Source organism: Eleutherodactylus coqui, unplaced genomic scaffold (genome assembly GCF_035609145.1).
Source record: "Eleutherodactylus coqui strain aEleCoq1 unplaced genomic scaffold, aEleCoq1.hap1 HAP1_SCAFFOLD_299, whole genome shotgun sequence".
Lineage (NCBI taxonomy): Eukaryota > Metazoa > Chordata > Amphibia > Anura > Eleutherodactylidae > Eleutherodactylus > Eleutherodactylus coqui.
The window spans coordinates 1-16,243 of NW_027101738.1; the positions used below are offsets into that span (position 1 = coordinate 1).

The 16,243-nt window shown below is 47.0% G+C and overlaps 5 non-coding genes across 5 annotated transcripts; all 5 read right to left on the reverse strand.

The window, feature by feature from the left end:
- Nucleotides 1–2,573: 2,573 nt before the first annotated feature.
- Nucleotides 2,574–2,764, reverse strand: LOC136590938 (U2 spliceosomal RNA). Its single transcript, XR_010787804.1, has one exon. It is a non-coding gene; the product is annotated as a U2 spliceosomal RNA (small nuclear RNA).
- Nucleotides 2,765–5,410: 2,646 nt separating this feature from the next.
- Nucleotides 5,411–5,601, reverse strand: LOC136590949 (U2 spliceosomal RNA). The gene has a single exon (XR_010787815.1). It is a non-coding gene; the product is annotated as a U2 spliceosomal RNA (small nuclear RNA).
- Nucleotides 5,602–8,253: 2,652 nt separating this feature from the next.
- Nucleotides 8,254–8,444, reverse strand: LOC136590961 (U2 spliceosomal RNA). Its single transcript, XR_010787826.1, has one exon. It is a non-coding gene; the product is annotated as a U2 spliceosomal RNA (small nuclear RNA).
- Nucleotides 8,445–11,087: 2,643 nt separating this feature from the next.
- LOC136590973 (U2 spliceosomal RNA) lies at nucleotides 11,088–11,278 on the reverse strand. Its single transcript, XR_010787837.1, has one exon. It is a non-coding gene; the product is annotated as a U2 spliceosomal RNA (small nuclear RNA).
- Nucleotides 11,279–13,916: 2,638 nt separating this feature from the next.
- On the reverse strand, nucleotides 13,917–14,107 carry LOC136590984 (U2 spliceosomal RNA). Its single transcript, XR_010787848.1, has one exon. It is a non-coding gene; the product is annotated as a U2 spliceosomal RNA (small nuclear RNA).
- Between the last annotated feature and the right edge of the window lie 2,136 nt (nucleotides 14,108–16,243).

Sequence of the window (16,243 nt, forward strand, 5' to 3'; positions counted from 1 at the left end):
AGCACTCTGGGCGCACCCACAATGCACCCAGGCAGCTGGGAGAGCTATGAAAACTTTCCATAGCCCCGCCCCACGCCTTCTCAACCGCGCCCAGCCTCACACCCTCAGTCCTTCCTCTTGCACCGTGCTCACGCATCCTAGGCTTGCAGAGCCTGCTGCTGCAGGACTCGTCAGCTCCCTACAAACGAGGGTTAAGCCGGCGATGACACTAGAAGCAAGCACTAGTTTGTCTCTGAAGGTGCGTCGGCCGGTCGGTTGGAGGGATCTCTTCGGCCAGCCGCATTTCGAGTAGGGACGGATGGAAACTTTTTACCTAAAATAAGGGAAATTGGCTTCGGCCCCATAGGGCTTTATTGCCTTCCCCTGGGCCAGCATTAGTAGACCCTAGTAAGGAGAATATTAGAGCGGCATGGTCATCCGAAGAACTTAAAAACATACAGCAGGCCTTTTTTGCCCGCCCGCCATACATACATACATACCTACAGATTTTATATTTTTTTTACATATATACATTATATATATATATACATACATACATACATACATACATACATACATACATACATACACACACACACACACACACATACACACATATACACACACACATACAATCTTAAATCTATCTTTAATCTATATCTACAAAATCTGTAAATTAGAAATAATCCATATCTATATTCTACATAATATAATAATAGATAGATAGATAGATAGATAGATAGATAGATAGATAGATAGACTCACATACATGCATACATACATACATACTGTATGCAATTGAGCCAGGTGTTTGGAAGGCTGACGATGTCACTCCTTTGTGATGTCATCAATTTAGAAGCATTAATACCGGGCTTGGCAGCCATTTCAGTCAGTCTCTGCTGCAGCTGGGAGACGGGAGATGGTCTTTATTTCCACCAAGAAGCTGCAGAACTACCGGTAACTGCATCATTTTTATTTTATTCAATATAGGTTTTATTGGTTTCATGGAGGGGGGGAAACTTTTGCCTTATCTCAAAGCAATGTAAAAATAACTTTGACAATGAAACTTAATAAATCAATTTCGAGTTGAACTATATCATGTTTGTCTGTGATATTTTATAAGGTCTACAAACAGGGGAATGAGGGGAGGGTAAGGGGGGGGGGGAGTGGTAAGGGAGGGTAGGTATCTATGACACGGGAGAAAGAGAAAATAAAACAAAAAGGGGGGGGGGGGGGCGGGCTCCGGAATTGTTGTTTCTCTTTACAATTGTGGTTTAAACGTGTTACTCACATGTCCCTGTCTGTAACCACTTGGTAAATAGGGGTGAGCTCCGGGCATCTATCCATATCGCCCAGGTGTGATACAATTTATCATAGCCTGACGGCTCATCTAGAAGCCTCGTTCTCTCCATACGCTCTATTTCGTGGATCATTGTTATTTTTAGTGGAGTGCATTTTTTATGCAGCACACAAGGGGGAGACAGCGGCCTACCAAAATCTAGTTGGCTGCTGCTGTGGCTTTCTTTTTTTTAAAAAAAGGTAGGTTCCGTTCTTCCATGGTGAGGAATAGGCAGGGAGGTTCCGTTTTTGCCAGCTGGGGAATGCTTATAGGCAAGGCCTTATCCCTGGTGGTGCATGTAACGTTAGACCACGTTTCAGCATTCAGTCAGTCAGTGGCTGACAAACGAGCTCCATGCAAGTTTACATTAAACAGACACATTTCTTTCTTTACTGTATTGACTGCGGTCTGTAATCGAGCGGTTGAACTGTTTCTGTGTCCATGCATTGAATAAAGCAATACATCCTTGTAAAGTAGACGTCCGTTCGTTGGAGTTCTTTGCTCCCCGAGTGTTGCTCCATCTCTAAACGTTGGCCTGGATCTTCATGGACGAATACTGCCCATCCCACGTGGAGCGTGTATCTCAGCCCGCGTGGAGTGCTGCAGTCCAATGAGGTATTCCGTGCTACATAGCAAGCCTTGGGCCTGTGTGATTGGGGGTCCGCTGCTGTCTGTCCACTCTGAAGCGCGCATCCGGGGCCGGCCGCTTTTCGACTACCAGCGACTGCAGGTCACACACACAGGCTGGTTGGAATGGCCTAGCATTATCCTGATCTGGAGGTGTAACTTGAAGCTGCGGGGCCCGAGTACAAAGTCTGGAACTGGGCCCCCAAACTATAAAGCTTCATTGATAGCATTGGTTTACAATGTGGGGAAGAGAGACTTTATGGGCCCCCTGGGGCTCCGGGCCCCCTGCACATACACCCATGACCCGAATACGTGAAGCATACAGACGCAGGCTGCCAGGATACGCTGTGCCTGCCCGATGTTTCCAACTTGGCTATTAGCGCAGCGGTAGGTACGAACTATAGAGTGCGGCTGCCATATGAACTGGTGTGTGTGTTGTTTTGCTTCCAGTTGTACCTGTGCTGTGCACACTCTGGCAGACGCAGCTGCTCAGTGGATACAATGTTGCGAGCAGACGGGCTGAGTGTCAATCAAAGTGCTTGGGTGGTGGTAGCAGCAGCCGCCACAGCTGCGCTGCACCTCTTGCTCGTCAGTTTTGTTTTTCTGCTTTTGGAAACTGCTGTAGGAAAGGGGGTGCACCGGTCCTGGAGGTACTGCAATACCAGGTCAATGCGTGGAGTGGACAGAGCAAGCTCTTTTTCCAGCTCCCTGTTCTAAAAATCCATTTAATATATGGTCCCCAGATAGGGGACGTATCAGATATTAAACTGATAAGAACAGATACTACACTTGATCTTAGCCAAAAGGCCGAGAAGCGATAACCCGAAATGGGTTTCACCTGTAGCCCGGTCCGCCCAACTCCACTTCCAAGGCTTGAGGCAACACGCTCAGCCAGCACTCTGGGCGCACCCACAATGCACCCAGGCAGCTGGGAGAGCTATGAAAACTTTCCATAGCCCCGCCCCACGCCTTCTCAACCGCGCCCAGCCTCACACCCTCAGTCCTTCCTCTTGCACCGTGCTCACGCATCCTAGGCTTGCAGAGCCTGCTGCTGCAGGACTCGTCAGCTCCCTACAAACGAGGGTTAAGCCGGCGATGACACTAGAAGCAAGCACTAGTTTGTCTCTGAAGGTGCGTCGGCCGGTCGGTTGGAGGGATCTCTTCGGCCAGCCGCATTTCGAGTAGGGACGGATGGAAACTTTTTACCTAAAATAAGGGAAATTGGCTTCGGCCCCATAGGGCTTTATTGCCTTCCCCTGGGCCAGCATTAGTAGACCCTAGTAAGGAGAATATTAGAGCGGCATGGTCATCCGAAGAACTTAAAAACATACAGCAGGCCTTTTTTGCCCGCCCGCCATACATACATACATACCTACAGATTTTATATTTTTTTTACATATATACATTATATATATATATATATACATACATACATACATACATACATACATACATACATACACACACACACACACACACATACACACATATACACACACACATACAATCTTAAATCTATCTTTAATCTATATCTACAAAATCTGTAAATTAGAAATAATCCATATCTATATTCTACATAATTAATAATAGATAGATAGATAGATAGATAGATAGATAGATAGATAGATAGACTCACATACATGCATACATACATACATACTGTATGCAATTGAGCCAGGTGTTTGGAAGGCTGACGATGTCACTCCTTTGTGATGTCATCAATTTAGAAGCATTAATACCGGGCTTGGCAGCCATTTCAGTCAGTCTCTGCTGCAGCTGGGAGACGGGAGATGGTCTTTATTTCCACCAAGAAGCTGCAGAACTACCGGTAACTGCATCATTTTTATTTTATTCAATATAGGTTTTATTGGTTTCATGGAGGGGGGGAAACTTTTGCCTTATCTCAAAGCAATGTAAAAATAACTTTGACAATGAAACTTAATAAATCAATTTCGAGTTGAACTATATCATGTTTGTCTGTGATATTTTATAAGGTCTACAAACAGGGGAATGAGGGGAGGGTAAGGGGGGGGGGGAGTGGTAAGGGAGGGTAGGTATCTATGACACGGGAGAAAGAGAAAATAAAACAAAAAGGGGGGGGGGGGGGCGGGCTCCGGAATTGTTGTTTCTCTTTACAATTGTGGTTTAAACGTGTTACTCACATGTCCCTGTCTGTAACCACTTGGTAAATAGGGGTGAGCTCCGGGCATCTATCCATATCGCCCAGGTGTGATACAATTTATCATAGCCTGACGGCTCATCTAGAAGCCTCGTTCTCTCCATACGCTCTATTTCGTGGATCATTGTTATTTTTAGTGGAGTGCATTTTTTATGCAGCACACAAGGGGGAGACAGCGGCCTACCAAAATCTAGTTGGCTGCTGCTGTGGCTTTCTTTTTTTTAAAAAAAGGTAGGTTCCGTTCTTCCATGGTGAGGAATAGGCAGGGAGGTTCCGTTTTTGCCAGCTGGGGAATGCTTATAGGCAAGGCCTTATCCCTGGTGGTGCATGTAACGTTAGACCACGTTTCAGCATTCAGTCAGTCAGTGGCTGACAAACGAGCTCCATGCAAGTTTACATTAAACAGACACATTTCTTTCTTTACTGTATTGACTGCGGTCTGTAATCGAGCGGTTGAACTGTTTCTGTGTCCATGCATTGAATAAAGCAATACATCCTTGTAAAGTAGACGTCCGTTCGTTGGAGTTCTTTGCTCCCCGAGTGTTGCTCCATCTCTAAACGTTGGCCTGGATCTTCATGGACGAATACTGCCCATCCCACGTGGAGCGTGTATCTCAGCCCGCGTGGAGTGCTGCAGTCCAATGAGGTATTCCGTGCTACATAGCAAGCCTTGGGCCTGTGTGATTGGGGGTCCGCTGCTGTCTGTCCACTCTGAAGCGCGCATCCGGGGCCGGCCGCTTTTCGACTACCAGCGACTGCAGGTCACACACACAGGCTGGTTGGAATGGCCTAGCATTATCCTGATCTGGAGGTGTAACTTGAAGCTGCGGGGCCCGAGTACAAAGTCTGGAACTGGGCCCCCAAACTATAAAGCTTCATTGATAGCATTGGTTTACAATGTGGGGAAGAGAGACTTTATGGGCCCCCTGGGGCTCCGGGCCCCCTGCACATACACCCATGACCCGAATACGTGAAGCATACAGACGCAGGCTGCCAGGATACGCTGTGCCTGCCCGATGTTTCCAACTTGGCTATTAGCGCAGCGGTAGGTACGAACTATAGAGTGCGGCTGCCATATGAACTGGTGTGTGTGTTGTTTTGCTTCCAGTTGTACCTGTGCTGTGCACACTCTGGCAGACGCAGCTGCTCAGTGGATACAATGTTGCGAGCAGACGGGCTGAGTGTCAATCAAAGTGCTTGGGTGGTGGTAGCAGCAGCCGCCACAGCTGCGCTGCACCTCTTGCTCGTCAGTTTTGTTTTTCTGCTTTTGGAAACTGCTGTAGGAAAGGGGGTGCACCGGTCCTGGAGGTACTGCAATACCAGGTCAATGCGTGGAGTGGACAGAGCAAGCTCTTTTTCCAGCTCCCTGTTCTAAAAATCCATTTAATATATGGTCCCCAGATAGGGGACGTATCAGATATTAAACTGATAAGAACAGATACTACACTTGATCTTAGCCAAAAGGCCGAGAAGCGATAACCCGAAATGGGTTTCACCTGTAGCCCGGTCCGCCCAACTCCACTTCCAAGGCTTGAGGCAACACGCTCAGCCAGCACTCTGGGCGCACCCACAATGCACCCAGGCAGCTGGGAGAGCTATGAAAACTTTCCATAGCCCCGCCCCACGCCTTCTCAACCGCGCCCAGCCTCACACCCTCAGTCCTTCCTCTTGCACCGTGCTCACGCATCCTAGGCTTGCAGAGCCTGCTGCTGCAGGACTCGTCAGCTCCCTACAAACGAGGGTTAAGCCGGCGATGACACTAGAAGCAAGCACTAGTTTGTCTCTGAAGGTGCGTCGGCCGGTCGGTTGGAGGGATCTCTTCGGCCAGCCGCATTTCGAGTAGGGACGGATGGAAACTTTTTACCTAAAATAAGGGAAATTGGCTTCGGCCCCATAGGGCTTTATTGCCTTCCCCTGGGCCAGCATTAGTAGACCCTAGTAAGGAGAATATTAGAGCGGCATGGTCATCCGAAGAACTTAAAAACATACAGCAGGCCTTTTTTGCCCGCCCGCCATACATACATACATACCTACAGATTTTATATTTTTTTTACATATATACATTATATATATATATATATACATACATACATACATACATACATACATACATACATACACACACACACACACACACATACACACATATACACACACACATACAATCTTAAATCTATCTTTAATCTATATCTACAAAATCTGTAAATTAGAAATAATCCATATCTATATTCTACATAATAATAATAATAGATAGATAGATAGATAGATAGATAGATAGATAGATAGATAGATAGACTCACATACATGCATACATACATACATACTGTATGCAATTGAGCCAGGTGTTTGGAAGGCTGACGATGTCACTCCTTTGTGATGTCATCAATTTAGAAGCATTAATACCGGGCTTGGCAGCCATTTCAGTCAGTCTCTGCTGCAGCTGGGAGACGGGAGATGGTCTTTATTTCCACCAAGAAGCTGCAGAACTACCGGTAACTGCATCATTTTTATTTTATTCAATATAGGTTTTATTGGTTTCATGGAGGGGGGGAAACTTTTGCCTTATCTCAAAGCAATGTAAAAATAACTTTGACAATGAAACTTAATAAATCAATTTCGAGTTGAACTATATCATGTTTGTCTGTGATATTTTATAAGGTCTACAAACAGGGGAATGAGGGGAGGGTAAGGGGGGGGGGGAGTGGTAAGGGAGGGTAGGTATCTATGACACGGGAGAAAGAGAAAATAAAACAAAAAGGGGGGGGGGGGGGCGGGCTCCGGAATTGTTGTTTCTCTTTACAATTGTGGTTTAAACGTGTTACTCACATGTCCCTGTCTGTAACCACTTGGTAAATAGGGGTGAGCTCCGGGCATCTATCCATATCGCCCAGGTGTGATACAATTTATCATAGCCTGACGGCTCATCTAGAAGCCTCGTTCTCTCCATACGCTCTATTTCGTGGATCATTGTTATTTTTAGTGGAGTGCATTTTTTATGCAGCACACAAGGGGGAGACAGCGGCCTACCAAAATCTAGTTGGCTGCTGCTGTGGCTTTCTTTTTTTTAAAAAAAGGTAGGTTCCGTTCTTCCATGGTGAGGAATAGGCAGGGAGGTTCCGTTTTTGCCAGCTGGGGAATGCTTATAGGCAAGGCCTTATCCCTGGTGGTGCATGTAACGTTAGACCACGTTTCAGCATTCAGTCAGTCAGTGGCTGACAAACGAGCTCCATGCAAGTTTACATTAAACAGACACATTTCTTTCTTTACTGTATTGACTGCGGTCTGTAATCGAGCGGTTGAACTGTTTCTGTGTCCATGCATTGAATAAAGCAATACATCCTTGTAAAGTAGACGTCCGTTCGTTGGAGTTCTTTGCTCCCCGAGTGTTGCTCCATCTCTAAACGTTGGCCTGGATCTTCATGGACGAATACTGCCCATCCCACGTGGAGCGTGTATCTCAGCCCGCGTGGAGTGCTGCAGTCCAATGAGGTATTCCGTGCTACATAGCAAGCCTTGGGCCTGTGTGATTGGGGGTCCGCTGCTGTCTGTCCACTCTGAAGCGCGCATCCGGGGCCGGCCGCTTTTCGACTACCAGCGACTGCAGGTCACACACACAGGCTGGTTGGAATGGCCTAGCATTATCCTGATCTGGAGGTGTAACTTGAAGCTGCGGGGCCCGAGTACAAAGTCTGGAACTGGGCCCCCAAACTATAAAGCTTCATTGATAGCATTGGTTTACAATGTGGGGAAGAGAGACTTTATGGGCCCCCTGGGGCTCCGGGCCCCCTGCACATACACCCATGACCCGAATACGTGAAGCATACAGACGCAGGCTGCCAGGATACGCTGTGCCTGCCCGATGTTTCCAACTTGGCTATTAGCGCAGCGGTAGGTACGAACTATAGAGTGCGGCTGCCATATGAACTGGTGTGTGTGTTGTTTTGCTTCCAGTTGTACCTGTGCTGTGCACACTCTGGCAGACGCAGCTGCTCAGTGGATACAATGTTGCGAGCAGACGGGCTGAGTGTCAATCAAAGTGCTTGGGTGGTGGTAGCAGCAGCCGCCACAGCTGCGCTGCACCTCTTGCTCGTCAGTTTTGTTTTTCTGCTTTTGGAAACTGCTGTAGGAAAGGGGGTGCACCGGTCCTGGAGGTACTGCAATACCAGGTCAATGCGTGGAGTGGACAGAGCAAGCTCTTTTTCCAGCTCCCTGTTCTAAAAATCCATTTAATATATGGTCCCCAGATAGGGGACGTATCAGATATTAAACTGATAAGAACAGATACTACACTTGATCTTAGCCAAAAGGCCGAGAAGCGATAACCCGAAATGGGTTTCACCTGTAGCCCGGTCCGCCCAACTCCACTTCCAAGGCTTGAGGCAACACGCTCAGCCAGCACTCTGGGCGCACCCACAATGCACCCAGGCAGCTGGGAGAGCTATGAAAACTTTCCATAGCCCCGCCCCACGCCTTCTCAACCGCGCCCAGCCTCACACCCTCAGTCCTTCCTCTTGCACCGTGCTCACGCATCCTAGGCTTGCAGAGCCTGCTGCTGCAGGACTCGTCAGCTCCCTACAAACGAGGGTTAAGCCGGCGATGACACTAGAAGCAAGCACTAGTTTGTCTCTGAAGGTGCGTCGGCCGGTCGGTTGGAGGGATCTCTTCGGCCAGCCGCATTTCGAGTAGGGACGGATGGAAACTTTTTACCTAAAATAAGGGAAATTGGCTTCGGCCCCATAGGGCTTTATTGCCTTCCCCTGGGCCAGCATTAGTAGACCCTAGTAAGGAGAATATTAGAGCGGCATGGTCATCCGAAGAACTTAAAAACATACAGCAGGCCTTTTTTGCCCGCCCGCCATACATACATACATACCTACAGATTTTATATTTTTTTTACATATATACATTATATATATATATATATACATACATACATACATACATACATACATACATACATACACACACACACACACACACATACACACATATACACACACACATACAATCTTAAATCTATCTTTAATCTATATCTACAAAATCTGTAAATTAGAAATAATCCATATCTATATTCTACATAATTAATAGATAGATAGATAGATAGATAGATAGATAGATAGATAGATAGACTCACATACATGCATACATACATACATACTGTATGCAATTGAGCCAGGTGTTTGGAAGGCTGACGATGTCACTCCTTTGTGATGTCATCAATTTAGAAGCATTAATACCGGGCTTGGCAGCCATTTCAGTCAGTCTCTGCTGCAGCTGGGAGACGGGAGATGGTCTTTATTTCCACCAAGAAGCTGCAGAACTACCGGTAACTGCATCATTTTTATTTTATTCAATATAGGTTTTATTGGTTTCATGGAGGGGGGGAAACTTTTGCCTTATCTCAAAGCAATGTAAAAATAACTTTGACAATGAAACTTAATAAATCAATTTCGAGTTGAACTATATCATGTTTGTCTGTGATATTTTATAAGGTCTACAAACAGGGGAATGAGGGGAGGGTAAGGGGGGGGGGGAGTGGTAAGGGAGGGTAGGTATCTATGACACGGGAGAAAGAGAAAATAAAACAAAAAGGGGGGGGGGGGGGCGGGCTCCGGAATTGTTGTTTCTCTTTACAATTGTGGTTTAAACGTGTTACTCACATGTCCCTGTCTGTAACCACTTGGTAAATAGGGGTGAGCTCCGGGCATCTATCCATATCGCCCAGGTGTGATACAATTTATCATAGCCTGACGGCTCATCTAGAAGCCTCGTTCTCTCCATACGCTCTATTTCGTGGATCATTGTTATTTTTAGTGGAGTGCATTTTTTATGCAGCACACAAGGGGGAGACAGCGGCCTACCAAAATCTAGTTGGCTGCTGCTGTGGCTTTCTTTTTTTTAAAAAAAGGTAGGTTCCGTTCTTCCATGGTGAGGAATAGGCAGGGAGGTTCCGTTTTTGCCAGCTGGGGAATGCTTATAGGCAAGGCCTTATCCCTGGTGGTGCATGTAACGTTAGACCACGTTTCAGCATTCAGTCAGTCAGTGGCTGACAAACGAGCTCCATGCAAGTTTACATTAAACAGACACATTTCTTTCTTTACTGTATTGACTGCGGTCTGTAATCGAGCGGTTGAACTGTTTCTGTGTCCATGCATTGAATAAAGCAATACATCCTTGTAAAGTAGACGTCCGTTCGTTGGAGTTCTTTGCTCCCCGAGTGTTGCTCCATCTCTAAACGTTGGCCTGGATCTTCATGGACGAATACTGCCCATCCCACGTGGAGCGTGTATCTCAGCCCGCGTGGAGTGCTGCAGTCCAATGAGGTATTCCGTGCTACATAGCAAGCCTTGGGCCTGTGTGATTGGGGGTCCGCTGCTGTCTGTCCACTCTGAAGCGCGCATCCGGGGCCGGCCGCTTTTCGACTACCAGCGACTGCAGGTCACACACACAGGCTGGTTGGAATGGCCTAGCATTATCCTGATCTGGAGGTGTAACTTGAAGCTGCGGGGCCCGAGTACAAAGTCTGGAACTGGGCCCCCAAACTATAAAGCTTCATTGATAGCATTGGTTTACAATGTGGGGAAGAGAGACTTTATGGGCCCCCTGGGGCTCCGGGCCCCCTGCACATACACCCATGACCCGAATACGTGAAGCATACAGACGCAGGCTGCCAGGATACGCTGTGCCTGCCCGATGTTTCCAACTTGGCTATTAGCGCAGCGGTAGGTACGAACTATAGAGTGCGGCTGCCATATGAACTGGTGTGTGTGTTGTTTTGCTTCCAGTTGTACCTGTGCTGTGCACACTCTGGCAGACGCAGCTGCTCAGTGGATACAATGTTGCGAGCAGACGGGCTGAGTGTCAATCAAAGTGCTTGGGTGGTGGTAGCAGCAGCCGCCACAGCTGCGCTGCACCTCTTGCTCGTCAGTTTTGTTTTTCTGCTTTTGGAAACTGCTGTAGGAAAGGGGGTGCACCGGTCCTGGAGGTACTGCAATACCAGGTCAATGCGTGGAGTGGACAGAGCAAGCTCTTTTTCCAGCTCCCTGTTCTAAAAATCCATTTAATATATGGTCCCCAGATAGGGGACGTATCAGATATTAAACTGATAAGAACAGATACTACACTTGATCTTAGCCAAAAGGCCGAGAAGCGATAACCCGAAATGGGTTTCACCTGTAGCCCGGTCCGCCCAACTCCACTTCCAAGGCTTGAGGCAACACGCTCAGCCAGCACTCTGGGCGCACCCACAATGCACCCAGGCAGCTGGGAGAGCTATGAAAACTTTCCATAGCCCCGCCCCACGCCTTCTCAACCGCGCCCAGCCTCACACCCTCAGTCCTTCCTCTTGCACCGTGCTCACGCATCCTAGGCTTGCAGAGCCTGCTGCTGCAGGACTCGTCAGCTCCCTACAAACGAGGGTTAAGCCGGCGATGACACTAGAAGCAAGCACTAGTTTGTCTCTGAAGGTGCGTCGGCCGGTCGGTTGGAGGGATCTCTTCGGCCAGCCGCATTTCGAGTAGGGACGGATGGAAACTTTTTACCTAAAATAAGGGAAATTGGCTTCGGCCCCATAGGGCTTTATTGCCTTCCCCTGGGCCAGCATTAGTAGACCCTAGTAAGGAGAATATTAGAGCGGCATGGTCATCCGAAGAACTTAAAAACATACAGCAGGCCTTTTTTGCCCGCCCGCCATACATACATACATACCTACAGATTTTATATTTTTTTTACATATATACATTATATATATATATATATACATACATACATACATACATACATACATACATACATACACACACACACACACACACATACACACATATACACACACACATACAATCTTAAATCTATCTTTAATCTATATCTACAAAATCTGTAAATTAGAAATAATCCATATCTATATTCTACATAATTAATAAAGATAGATAGATAGATAGATAGATAGATAGATAGACTCACATACATGCATACATACATACATACTGTATGCAATTGAGCCAGGTGTTTGGAAGGCTGACGATGTCACTCCTTTGTGATGTCATCAATTTAGAAGCATTAATACCGGGCTTGGCAGCCATTTCAGTCAGTCTCTGCTGCAGCTGGGAGACGGGAGATGGTCTTTATTTCCACCAAGAAGCTGCAGAACTACCGGTAACTGCATCATTTTTATTTTATTCAATATAGGTTTTATTGGTTTCATGGAGGGGGGGAAACTTTTGCCTTATCTCAAAGCAATGTAAAAATAACTTTGACAATGAAACTTAATAAATCAATTTCGAGTTGAACTATATCATGTTTGTCTGTGATATTTTATAAGGTCTACAAACAGGGGAATGAGGGGAGGGTAAGGGGGGGGGGGAGTGGTAAGGGAGGGTAGGTATCTATGACACGGGAGAAAGAGAAAATAAAACAAAAAGGGGGGGGGGGGGGGCGGGCTCCGGAATTGTTGTTTCTCTTTACAATTGTGGTTTAAACGTGTTACTCACATGTCCCTGTCTGTAACCACTTGGTAAATAGGGGTGAGCTCCGGGCATCTATCCATATCGCCCAGGTGTGATACAATTTATCATAGCCTGACGGCTCATCTAGAAGCCTCGTTCTCTCCATACGCTCTATTTCGTGGATCATTGTTATTTTTAGTGGAGTGCATTTTTTATGCAGCACACAAGGGGGAGACAGCGGCCTACCAAAATCTAGTTGGCTGCTGCTGTGGCTTTCTTTTTTTTAAAAAAAGGTAGGTTCCGTTCTTCCATGGTGAGGAATAGGCAGGGAGGTTCCGTTTTTGCCAGCTGGGGAATGCTTATAGGCAAGGCCTTATCCCTGGTGGTGCATGTAACGTTAGACCACGTTTCAGCATTCAGTCAGTCAGTGGCTGACAAACGAGCTCCATGCAAGTTTACATTAAACAGACACATTTCTTTCTTTACTGTATTGACTGCGGTCTGTAATCGAGCGGTTGAACTGTTTCTGTGTCCATGCATTGAATAAAGCAATACATCCTTGTAAAGTAGACGTCCGTTCGTTGGAGTTCTTTGCTCCCCGAGTGTTGCTCCATCTCTAAACGTTGGCCTGGATCTTCATGGACGAATACTGCCCATCCCACGTGGAGCGTGTATCTCAGCCCGCGTGGAGTGCTGCAGTCCAATGAGGTATTCCGTGCTACATAGCAAGCCTTGGGCCTGTGTGATTGGGGGTCCGCTGCTGTCTGTCCACTCTGAAGCGCGCATCCGGGGCCGGCCGCTTTTCGACTACCAGCGACTGCAGGTCACACACACAGGCTGGTTGGAATGGCCTAGCATTATCCTGATCTGGAGGTGTAACTTGAAGCTGCGGGGCCCGAGTACAAAGTCTGGAACTGGGCCCCCAAACTATAAAGCTTCATTGATAGCATTGGTTTACAATGTGGGGAAGAGAGACTTTATGGGCCCCCTGGGGCTCCGGGCCCCCTGCACATACACCCATGACCCGAATACGTGAAGCATACAGACGCAGGCTGCCAGGATACGCTGTGCCTGCCCGATGTTTCCAACTTGGCTATTAGCGCAGCGGTAGGTACGAACTATAGAGTGCGGCTGCCATATGAACTGGTGTGTGTGTTGTTTTGCTTCCAGTTGTACCTGTGCTGTGCACACTCTGGCAGACGCAGCTGCTCAGTGGATACAATGTTGCGAGCAGACGGGCTGAGTGTCAATCAAAGTGCTTGGGTGGTGGTAGCAGCAGCCGCCACAGCTGCGCTGCACCTCTTGCTCGTCAGTTTTGTTTTTCTGCTTTTGGAAACTGCTGTAGGAAAGGGGGTGCACCGGTCCTGGAGGTACTGCAATACCAGGTCAATGCGTGGAGTGGACAGAGCAAGCTCTTTTTCCAGCTCCCTGTTCTAAAAATCCATTTAATATATGGTCCCCAGATAGGGGACGTATCAGATATTAAACTGATAAGAACAGATACTACACTTGATCTTAGCCAAAAGGCCGAGAAGCGATAACCCGAAATGGGTTTCACCTGTAGCCCGGTCCGCCCAACTCCACTTCCAAGGCTTGAGGCAACACGCTCAGCCAGCACTCTGGGCGCACCCACAATGCACCCAGGCAGCTGGGAGAGCTATGAAAACTTTCCATAGCCCCGCCCCACGCCTTCTCAACCGCGCCCAGCCTCACACCCTCAGTCCTTCCTCTTGCACCGTGCTCACGCATCCTAGGCTTGCAGAGCCTGCTGCTGCAGGACTCGTCAGCTCCCTACAAACGAGGGTTAAGCCGGCGATGACACTAGAAGCAAGCACTAGTTTGTCTCTGAAGGTGCGTCGGCCGGTCGGTTGGAGGGATCTCTTCGGCCAGCCGCATTTCGAGTAGGGACGGATGGAAACTTTTTACCTAAAATAAGGGAAATTGGCTTCGGCCCCATAGGGCTTTATTGCCTTCCCCTGGGCCAGCATTAGTAGACCCTAGTAAGGAGAATATTAGAGCGGCATGGTCATCCGAAGAACTTAAAAACATACAGCAGGCCTTTTTTGCCCGCCCGCCATACATACATACATACCTACAGATTTTATATTTTTTTTACATATATACATTATATATATATATATACATACATACATACATACATACATACATACATACACACACACACACACACACACACACACACACACACATACACACATATACACACACACATACAATCTTAAATCTATCTTTAATCTATATCTACAAAATCTGTAAATTAGAAATAATCCATATCTATATTCTACATAATTAATAAAGATAGATAGATAGATAGATAGATAGATAGATAGATAGATAGATAGATAGACTCACATACATGCATACATACATACATACTGTATGCAATTGAGCCAGGTGTTTGGAAGGCTGACGATGTCACTCCTTTGTGATGTCATCAATTTAGAAGCATTAATACCGGGCTTGGCAGCCATTTCAGTCAGTCTCTGCTGCAGCTGGGAGACGGGAGATGGTCTTTATTTCCACCAAGAAGCTGCAGAACTACCGGTAACTGCATCATTTTTATTTTATTCAATATAGGTTTTATTGGTTTCATGGAGGGGGGGAAACTTTTGCCTTATCTCAAAGCAATGTAAAAATAACTTTGACAATGAAACTTAATAAATCAATTTCGAGTTGAACTATATCATGTTTGTCTGTGATATTTTATAAGGTCTACAAACAGGGGAATGAGGGGAGGGTAAGGGGGGGGGGGAGTGGTAAGGGAGGGTAGGTATCTATGACACGGGAGAAAGAGAAAATAAAACAAAAAGGGGGGGGGGGGCGGGCTCCGGAATTGTTGTTTCTCTTTACAATTGTGGTTTAAACGTGTTACTCACATGTCCCTGTCTGTAACCACTTGGTAAATAGGGGTGAGCTCCGGGCATCTATCCATATCGCCCAGGTGTGATACAATTTATCATAGCCTGACGGCTCATCTAGAAGCCTCGTTCTCTCCATACGCTCTATTTCGTGGATCATTGTTATTTTTAGTGGAGTGCATTTTTTATGCAGCACACAAGGGGGAGACAGCGGCCTACCAAAATCTAGTTGGCTGCTGCTGTGGCTTTCTTTTTTTTAAAAAAAGGTAGGTTCCGTTCTTCCATGGTGAGGAATAGGCAGGGAGGTTCCGTTTTTGCCAGCTGGGGAATGCTTATAGGCAAGGCCTTATCCCTGGTGGTGCATGTAACGTTAGACCACGTTTCAGCATTCAGTCAGTCAGTGGCTGACAAACGAGCTCCATGCAAGTTTACATTAAACAGACACATTTCTTTCTTTACTGTATTGACTGCGGTCTGTAATCGAGCGGTTGAACTGTTTCTGTGTCCATGCATTGAATAAAGCAATACATCCTTGTAAAGTAGACGTCCGTTCGTTGGAGTTCTTTGCTCCCCGAGTGTTGCTCCATCTCTAAACGTTGGCCTGGATCTTCATGGACGAATACTGCCCATCCCACGTGGAGCGTGTATCTCAGCCCGCGTGGAGTGCTGCAGTCCAATGAGGTATTCCGTGCTACATAGCAAGCCTTGGGCCTGTGTGATTGGGGGTCCGCTGCTGTCTGTCCACTCTGAAGCGCGCATCCGGGGCCGGCCGCTTTTCGACTACCAGCGACTGCAG